This window comes from Alexandromys fortis, unplaced genomic scaffold, assembly GCF_014885135.2.
Source record: "Alexandromys fortis isolate MF-2015 unplaced genomic scaffold, M_Fortis_MF-2015_v1.1 scaffold_103, whole genome shotgun sequence".
Taxonomy (NCBI): Eukaryota; Metazoa; Chordata; class Mammalia; order Rodentia; family Cricetidae; genus Alexandromys; species Alexandromys fortis.
Genome location: NW_026067978.1, coordinates 3,496,867 through 3,506,603, shown reverse-complemented (window position 1 = coordinate 3,506,603; position 9,737 = coordinate 3,496,867).

Sequence of the window (9,737 nt, the reverse complement as noted above, 5' to 3'; positions counted from 1 at the left end):
GAAACTCCCCTGATTGGAAAGTTTTGAGTTTTTGAAGATAAGGCCTCACTCTATAGCCCAGGCTGAACTGAACCCAGGAAATCTCTATGTAGCCCAGGCCAGCGGTAAACCCCCAGCAAATTTCCTGCCTCAGCTTCTTCACCCAGTGCTAGGCTCACAGGCATGAGCCACTGCACCTTGTTGTCTAGATTTCGTTCTATCAGTCTATTTATCTTTCATATCTCTCTCTCTCTCTCTCTCTCTCTCTCTCTCTCTCTCTCTCTCTCTCTCTCTCTCTCTCGGGTCTCACCATGTGGCTAAAGCAGCTGTTTTGTCTTGGCTGGCTGCCTAGAACTCACTCTGAAGACCAAGCTGGTCTCACACGGAGGTCCACCTGCCTCTGCCTCCCAAGTACTGGGATCAAAGGCACGTGCCACCATCACTCAGCTAATAAATATTTTTAAAATATACACTATTTTATATGTATGAGTGTTTTGCCTACGTGTGTGTGTCAGTGGACTGTGTGTGACCATGGAGGCCGGAAGAGGGCATCAGATCCCATGGAACTGAAGTGAGATGGTTGTGAGCTGCCAGGTGGGTGCTGGGAACTGAACCCTGGTCTCGTGTAAGAGCAGCTAGTGCTCCCAACCTCCTCTCCAGCCCCTGTATTTTGGCTTTTTAGTTCTTTTCAGTTTGAGATGTCATTCTGTTGTGGCCCAGGGCAGGAACCTCATCTAAAACAATGAGCTTCTATCATTTATTTTTGGTGCCTCCTTCCCTGTGCCTCCCATCACCTTTCTGCTTTTTCATGTTCCTCTGTCCAAATCAAGGTCCTCTGCTATGCAGGTGCACAGTGCACGCACCTGTAATCCCAGCACTCTAGAGGCTGAGAGAGGAAGACCACCAGGCTCAAGGCCAGTCTAGGCCAAGTACTTAGTTCCAGGATAGCCCTTGTGTCAAAACAAAACAAACAAATCAAGGTCTGTCTGGGCATGTCAGAGTCTGGGCCAACAGCTTCACCACTGAGATTTCGGCCCTCCTTGTCTGCCTCCTGGATAAGTTGCTACTTCCTGCCTAGACAGTGGGGGCAAATGGCCCAGAGGCAGAATCCCCAGACCCTGGGACCTCCTTTCCATAGGGTGATGTCTTTCTCACGGTGGCTTGTGGATCAAGGTTGGGAAGACACCTGGGAGTTCAGGATGGCCCATTGCTATTCCCTGCTGGATCAGCTCCCTTGTATATATTATATAAATACAAAACCTATGCCGGACATGCATGACTCAAGCCTCAAGGTGGGGCATGCGAACCCTGGCCCTGGCTTCTGAGAATCATGGTTCTCCTGTCTAGTGGTTTCCCCATAGGCAAAGCATCATCCCTTGTCTGTAAAAAGGGGTGGGGGGTTGTAGTGGTCAAGATGATACATGAGGACTGCCATGGTTCAAATTTGGAATATCCTCAAAGGTCTCAAGCAGAGCACTTGGTCCCTAGCTCAAAGTGGGTGAAGTGGATGTGGCCTTGGAGTCTATTCCCCCGAGCTCCTTCCTGTCTCACTCTCTGCTTCCTGGTCAGCCACAAAGTGAGCACCTGCCCTCTGCAACCCAGTCCCACCTCCATGATGCTCTTCCCAAGTACACAAGAGCACAGTGACCATGGACTGACCCTCTGAAACAGGGTGCTAAGATAGTGCCTTCTTCCTTCCCTTGAGCTGTTGGGGTGGTTTGAAGGCCCCCATGGCTCATGCTTTTGAATAATATTGGTGGACTGTTGGGAAGGAGGAGGTGTGCCACTGGGGGTGAGCTTTGAAGTTTCAAAAATCCATGATAGGCTCAATCGTCTGTCTGTCTGTCTGTCTGTCTGTCTTTCTCTCTCTCTGCCTGCGGATCAGGATGTAGCTCTCAGCTACTTTTCCAGCACCGTGCCTGCTGCCATGCTTCCTGCCATGATGGTAATGGACTTGCTCTCTGAAACAGAAAGCAAGCCTGCAATTTCATAAGAGATGCCTTCGTCATGGTGTCTCTTTACAGCAGTAGAACAGAGTCTAAAACAGCTGTTTGTCAGGTATTTTGTCCAAGTGTTGAGTGAGAGAGAACTAATATAAGGACGGATTTGACTCTGGACATGGAGTCCAGTCCCTCCTTATTCCGTGGTTATGACTGGTCATGGTGCGTGGGTGGGGCTGGGAATGTAGCTCAGTTGGTGGGATGCTTGCCTGACGTGCACAAAGCCCGTGTTTGATTCCTGCTACTTAACGAGTTGGAGGCGTTAGCCTGAGCTACATATGACCCTGTCTCTAAATAAAGCCAATGACGGTTTCCATGAAGAGATACAAAACAACTCACACCTCAGAAAAGAACAAGAATTTATTCTTGTGCCGGTATAAACGGCTATGGCCAGGATTCAATATGCCTTAGGAGCATGCCCTTCCTTAGTAGTGGCTTAGAGTTCATTAGTCACAGAACAAAGAAAGTCATAAGTCAAGGCTTTATCCAACACCCTAGAGAGGACCACAGGGAGGCAGGTCCCCAAGAAGGGGGAATCTCTGCCAGAGGCTGCAGGTGCTGTTTGATATCATGCTTATCTTGGATTAATGGAAACCAGTGATGTGCTAAGAATATATATTTAAGGTTTTCCCCCCAAGGCTGTTGTTAGGTTGTTGTTTTCAACGTGTGTTTTGCCTTTGTGTATGTCTGGGCAGAGTGGCCAATGGTGGGTATCTGACCTTTTGGAACTGGAATAATAGACAGTTGTGAGCCATGCCATGTGGTTGCTGGTCCTTTGAAAAAGTAGCCAATCTATTAACTTCTGAGCCATCTCTCTAGCCCTGGTTTTTTTTTTTATATTTATTTATTTACTTATTATGTATACAGTGTTCTGTCTGCGTGTATGTCTGCAGGCCGGAAGAGGGCACCAGACCTCATTATAGATGGTTGCGAGCCACCATGTGGTTGCTGGGAATTGAACTCAAGACCTTTGGAAGAACAGGCAATGCTCTTAACCACTGAGCCATCTCTCCAGCCCCCTATCCCTGGGTTTTTGGGGAGTTTGGAAGCATTTGTTTGTTTGGGACAGGGTTTGTTTGTGACCTAGCCTGGAGCTTACTATGTAGACTATGCTGGTCTGGAACTCATAGAGCTCTGCCTGCCTCTGCTTCCTAAATACTGGGTGTTGGTTTACAATTAAGGAAACTGAGGCACAGAGAGGCTGCTAAGTAATGAAGTGTTAGCTTTTACTGTCAAGTTGACACAGCCTGAGACAATTGATCTGAGAAGAGAGTCCCAACTGAAGGACTTTTCAGACCAGATTGGCCTGTGGCCACATCTGTGGGGGACCATCTTAATCTTTAATTGATACAGGAGAGCCCAGCCCACAGTGGGCAGCACCATCCTTAGGCTGCTGGGCCTGGGCTGTATAAGAAGGTTAGTCAAGGGCGATGGTGGCTCACGCCTTTAATCCCAGCACTCGGGAGGCAGAAGCAGGCAGATCTCTGTGAGTTCGAGACCAGCCTGGTCTACAGAGCTAGTGCCAGGACAGGCTCCAAAGCCACAGAGAAACCCTGTCTCGAAAAACCAAAAAAAAAAAAAAAAAAAAAGGTTAGTCAAGCGAGCCTCGGGGTCAAACAGCATTCTTCCTTGATTGCTGCTGCTTGAGTTCCTGCTCTGATTTCACTCTGTTTCGGATTATAAACTGAAGTATAAGCCAAATAAACCGCTCCTTCCCTTAATTTGCTTTTGATTAGAGTGCTTTGTCTTTGTTGCAGAGTTCGAGACCACCGAGAAAGATCACCCGAGCTCTGTCGAGTTTTAACTAGTCGAATTTTATTTACGCTGCAACTGACCATAGTCTCCGTGGTTGCACTTGGGACTGCAGCCTTTTAAAGGCAAAGGCCACAGTCTGTTCCTGCGGACGTGCATTTCAGCAGGTCTCAGAGAACATCCCAAGTCAATTTTTTTTTCCTGGTTTATCTTAACAGCCACAGGTTGCTTACAGGATTGGTCTCAGACCTCTAAGATGGAGTCCTCAGCTGCGACATCATAGCCACAGAAGAGAAAGTAGAATGGAGTCCTATCCTGGGGAGCTGGCTCCTGCCCCTCTAGCCTGCTTTTCCTATCCGCTTCTAGTTTGGACAGTGGAGGGGACTTGCCTGCCATTTGCGTGGCATTAAGGCAGTGAAAGAGCAAAGACCAGAAGACGTCAACAGGTACGGTACTCAGAGCTCTTCAGTTCAACACCCTTCCTCCACCCACCCTACCCTCCAAATGTTATGGGGCAGTTTATTAAAAGCAGAGAGGCACACAAAAATAAAAGTCAGGCATGCAGTGGTGGTGCACACCTTTAATCCCAGCACTCAGGAGGCAGAGGCAGGTGGATCTCTATGAATTCAAGGCCAGCCTGGTCTAAGAAGCAAGTTCCAGGACAGGCTCCAAAGCTACACAGAGAAACCCTGTCTTGAAAAACAAAACAAATAGGCCTAGGGTATGCCTTGTGGGAAAGTGCCAAGGCCAGCCTGACTCCATCATGATCAAGTCCTGGAGCCTAGCTCCTTGGTCCCTCCCCAAGGCAGCAAGAGCAGCTGACATGGACAGTGGCAATGAGGACAGGGTTGCATGGTTGAAGCAGGCAGAGAGAACGGGAAAGGATATCTGTTTAGAGAGAGGGTTGGGGTAGAGGCTAAGAGGAGAACAAGCATGTCCCAATGATCCCCTGCACGCTAGTACAAGGTGAGGTATTTCGCCTACATGGGGGAGCTCCATCACTACCCCCATTTTCCTAAGAAGAAAAGCTCAGAAAGATCCATCGCCCACTAAAAGTTACCAGGTGCAGCTACTCTGAAAAAGTATCCTTGTCCATTAGAGAAGATGGGGTTGGGGTTAGGGGGGTGGGACAGGAGAGCAGAGAGAGGCGGGAGAGGTAAGCACCAAGAAAAGAAGGGGAAGCCGGGCGGTGGTGACGCACGCCTTTAATCCCAGCACTCGGGAGGCAGAGGCCGGAGGATCTCTGTGAGTTCGAGGCCAGCCTGGTCTACAAGAGCTAGTTCCAGGACAGGAACCAAAAAGCTACGGAGAAACCCTGTCTCGAAAAATTAAAAAAGAAAGAAAGAAAGAAAGAAAGAAAGAAAGAAAGAAAGAAAGAAAGAATAAGAAAAGAAGGGGAAAGTGTGGTTCTTGGTGCTCTGCCCTAGCAAGGGCCTGGTGTCCAGAGCTGTCCCATCCCCGGAGGCTCACTAGAGGCGGGAGGGTGTTTATGAGGAGCTTCCACCTCCAGAAGCAGCATGACCTCCTGGCCTGCCCCTGCTGGTTCCTGCCCCGTGACTGCTCCTGGCTCCTAACAGCCTGTTTGTTAAGCGGCAGGAAATTGGCCCCTCCACCACTTACTTATCTCCCAGTGTGAGCGATCTGAGAGAACAGGAGGTTCCCAGTCAAGAATTTCCAAACTAGGAAGGCCGGCAGCTAGGAGCTTGTGGCCCTCAAAGACCTGGGCCATAGGGGCTTTGGAGCAGGTTCAGGGCCTCTCAGAAGACTGGAGGGCTTCAAGAGCCAGGGGTGGCCGCTTGAGGGTTATCCCTTGACTCACCTCCTTATTTAGTCTAATAGTCCCATCATTAGAGCCCTGTGATGACATCAGCTGAAATGATGATAAGGCACGTGGGGACAGGCAGGGAGATAGGAGATAGGCTTGCCTTGCAAGCCTGAAGACCTGAGTTCAATCCCCAGAGCTGATGGCTGTTTATTTGTTTTAAAAAGCTGGCTGTGTGGGGGCTTGAAGAGATGTCTCAGCAGTTAAGGACACTTGCTGTTCTTGCAGAGGACCCAGGTTCAGTTCCCAGAGCACACAGGGCAACTCACAGCTGTCTCTAATTCCAGTTCCAGAAGTTCCAATACCCTCTTCTGTGGTTGGTGGTTCCTTACAAAGTGTACATGCATACACACAGGATAACAAAAATAAATACATCTTTAAAAAGATGGTTGTGTAGCCCACATGCCAGCACTGGGAAAGCAGAGACAGACATCCCTAATCCCAGCACTGGGAAGGCAGAGACAGACAGATCCCTAGGGCTCACTGACCATGCCTAACCTACTTGGAGAGTTCCATCCAGCCCATTGACAGACTGTGCCTCAAAAGCAAAATGGGCTGTGACCTGATCTGAGGACCTGAGTTTCAGTCCCGAGACTTGCACAGTTAAAGGAGAGAACTGATTCCTGAAAGTGGTCTTCTGATCTCTGCACAGTATCATGGCAACCCCCCACCAAAAAAAAAAATACACAAATGTTTAAAAGAAAAAGGTAAGCAACATCTGAAGAATAACACTGAGGTTGTCTCTAACTTCAAACAGCTGACACAAACGTGTGTTCATGCACACAGGCATACAGACGTGTGCGTGCACACACACACACACACACACACACACACACACACACACACACAGCATTTGCTGAACATCTGCCCTACACACCTGAGTGCTGTCTGGTCCAGCCCATCACTTACTCCTCCCCATAGCTAATCACTCAGAACAAACTCACTCAGGGGACAAAGTGCATTGCCACCCAGCATATCCTTACCCTTTGTGTGACCTTAGGTCATCCAACCACTGTCTCAGCGTCTTGAAGACCGCTATGCAAGTACATACTGTGATTGACGTCAGACCTGGTGCCTCTGCTTGAGCAGTCAGAATTAGCCAGATCGACCCTAGGCATCCTTTGAGAAATCGCAAAGTGCTCCCAAGGTACCCACCAACTTAAAGGCACAGGGTTGACACCGCTATCATGAAAGACAGGCTAACCAAACCAAACCAAAAAAGCAGGAAACAGAAAAAAAAAAAAGTCTTTTTAAAATCAATTGACTTTAAAAAGTAATTGGAGCCGGGCATGGTGGCACAGGCCTGTAATCTGAGACTCGGGAGGCTGAGGCAGGGTGAAGGTAAATGCGAGCATCACTTGAGCTGCATAGTAAAACCCTATTTCAAAGAAGAAAAGGAAAAGAAAAGAAGGGGACCTAGGATCCGAATACAGGGATGAGTGGCAGCCAGATTCACTGGAGCTGGAATGGTGGGATGGGAGGAAGTGGGAAACCACAGAGGAAAACTCTGCGGAGTAAGTTTCTGGGAAAAGGAGGGCATGTCCAAACACAAGAACTGGATGGAAAATCAGGATATTTACCACTGCAGAAAAGAGCAGAACAAACAGCATCTCCAGTTCCAGGGCGAGTGGTAAGACACAACCTCCCAAGGACACAGGACTTTGGGCCATGATTAAAAGGTGCTGAAAGCCAGCCTCTCCTGGGTCCTGTCCTGCTGGCCAGTATCTGCAGCAATGCTAAGCGCTGTGATTCCCAGCCCCTCCCCCCACTTCCAGAAACTTCTGGTGGTGCATGTACACTGGCCCATCTTCAGCCTTGGAATATGCCTCTGTCTCTTTGTCTCTTCCTTTCTTTCTTCCTCCTATCAAACCTCATCTTTTTTTAATTTTTTTGGTAAACTACCTTTTGGGGGGTGTGTGTGTGCGTGTGTGTGTGTGTGTGTGTGTGTGTGTGTGCACATTTGCCATATCTGTGTAAAGGGCAGAGAACCACTTGCAGAAGTCAGTTCTTACTTTCCACCAAGTGGGTATCACATATTGAACTCAGATCCTCAGGCTTAGCTGGAGGCTCCTTACCTGGTGACCTGTCCATCTTGCCTGCCCACCAACTTTGTATCTTGAAGCTAGAAACCCAATGGCAAAATAACACAAGGGTCTGCACATAACTTTATTTTTCTTGTTTGGGTTTCTTTTGTTTTTGTTTATTTGTTTTGTTTTGTTTTTTGTTTGAAAGGAGATCTATAAAGCACAGGGTGGCTGTGAATTTGCCATCCTCCTGCCTCTGCCTCCCAAGTGCTGGGATTACAAGCCTGTACCACCATGCCTGGTTTTCTTTGCTTAACCTACTTGTTTGTTTCATTATGGTTTTGCTTTGCTTTTATTTTGTTTTGTTTTTGAGGCAGGATCTTACCATATAGCTCTTGGCTAATTTGGAAGTCAGTAGACCAGACTGGCCTTGAACTCAAGGAAGTCTACCTGCTTCTACCTGAGTGCTGGGACCAAAGATGTATGCCACCAAAATGCAAAATGAAACAGGTAGCCTTGGACTCATGGTGTTGGCGAGGATGATTTTTGTTTTGTTTTGTTTTTCAAGATCAAGACAGGGTTTCTCTGTGTAATAGTCCTAGCTGTCCTGGAACTAGCTCTTGTAGACCAGGCTAGCCTCAAACTCACAGAGATCCATCTGCCTCTGCCTCCAGAATGCTGGGATTAAAGATGTACACCACCACCAGCCAACAAGGATGATCTTGAATTCTTGATCTGCATGCCTGTGTCTGAAGAGCTGGGATTACAGGTATGAGCCTGGTTATCCTTGCTGAATCTTAATCATTTATTTTGGTTTTTTGAGACAGGTTTTCTCTGTGTAACAATCCTGGTTGTCCTGGAACTCCCTTTGTAGACCAGGCTGGCCTTGAACTCATAGAGATCTGCCTTCCTCTGCAGGGACTAAAGGGGTGCACCACCATTGCCGGCTCCCCTGCTGAATCTTAAGATTTTGCGTGGCCAGCTCCCTGGGTCATTTCTTCTGTGGTTCGGGTACCATGCCTAAACTACCAGCTGCTTGTGTCCCTCTTGCCTCTGTGTAGCTCTCCCCACACATACCCGTTCACTGCCCCTGGATCTCACTAGCATCCTCCTGGCTGCCTAGCAGAGAGACCTTAGTTACAGCCATCTCTTCTGTGTTCCCCGAGATCTAATGAGATTGGGACCCTGGGGAATTTTATCTCAGAAACGTCTTTTGGCTTTCATTCCTTTTGAAGTCATCTTTGGCTAGGATTATTTTAACATCCCCCTAACTAGTGTCCTTGTTCCATTACACAATGCACCAGATTAATCTTTTACAGCACCCATGAGGTCCTTCGCTTTAGCTGCAAACAAAATACAGCAAAATCCTCTTGTTCACCCGGCTCTTCTCCTGCCAGGCTCCGCCTGGGCCAGGCCTAGCAGTGCCCAGTCCCTTCAGATGCCTCTCCTGTCTAAGCACACAGACCCCCTTCCCAGGCGCAGTACACCTGCCTGCCAGGCTTTCTACCCACGTTTTCCATCTTAGAAGTCTCTCCTTGCTCTGTCTGTCCACAGCCATGCTCTTTATGGGCCTGGGAAATCCATGATAAAATGTGAGCTCTGGACAGTCAGTTCCATGCTTGTCCAGCATGCACGAAGTTGGAGCCCAACACATGATCCAAGTGAGGTAGCACACATCTGCAATCCTCCTTGGGAAGTGGAGGCAGGAGGATTGGAAGTTTAAGGTCATCCTTGGCTATATAATGAGTTCAAAGCCAGCCTGGGCTACATGAGATCCTATCTCAAGAAAAAAAAAATGGTTCTAGTGTTCTGTCACAAGCACCTAGTCAGCCGTCAGCCCTCTCTTTTTGTCTCTTTTTTTCCCTTCCTCTATCCCTCCCTCCCTGCTTCCCTCCCTCTTTCCCTGCCTCCCTCCCTCCCTCCATTCCTCCCTCTCCCTTCCTTTTGTTCCTTAGGCCTCATGAATGCTAGGCACCCAACAATTTCATCATTTTCTTCCTTCTGCCTCAATCCTCTTGCCCTAGCTTCCCTCTTAGCTGGGGTTATAGGCCTTGCAATGTAAGTTTCTTTCTTTTACTATTTTAATTTTTTCATTTGTTTTTTTTTTAAGTTTTATTTCCTTTTCTTTTCTCTCTCTCTCTCTTTTTTTTTTTTTTTTTT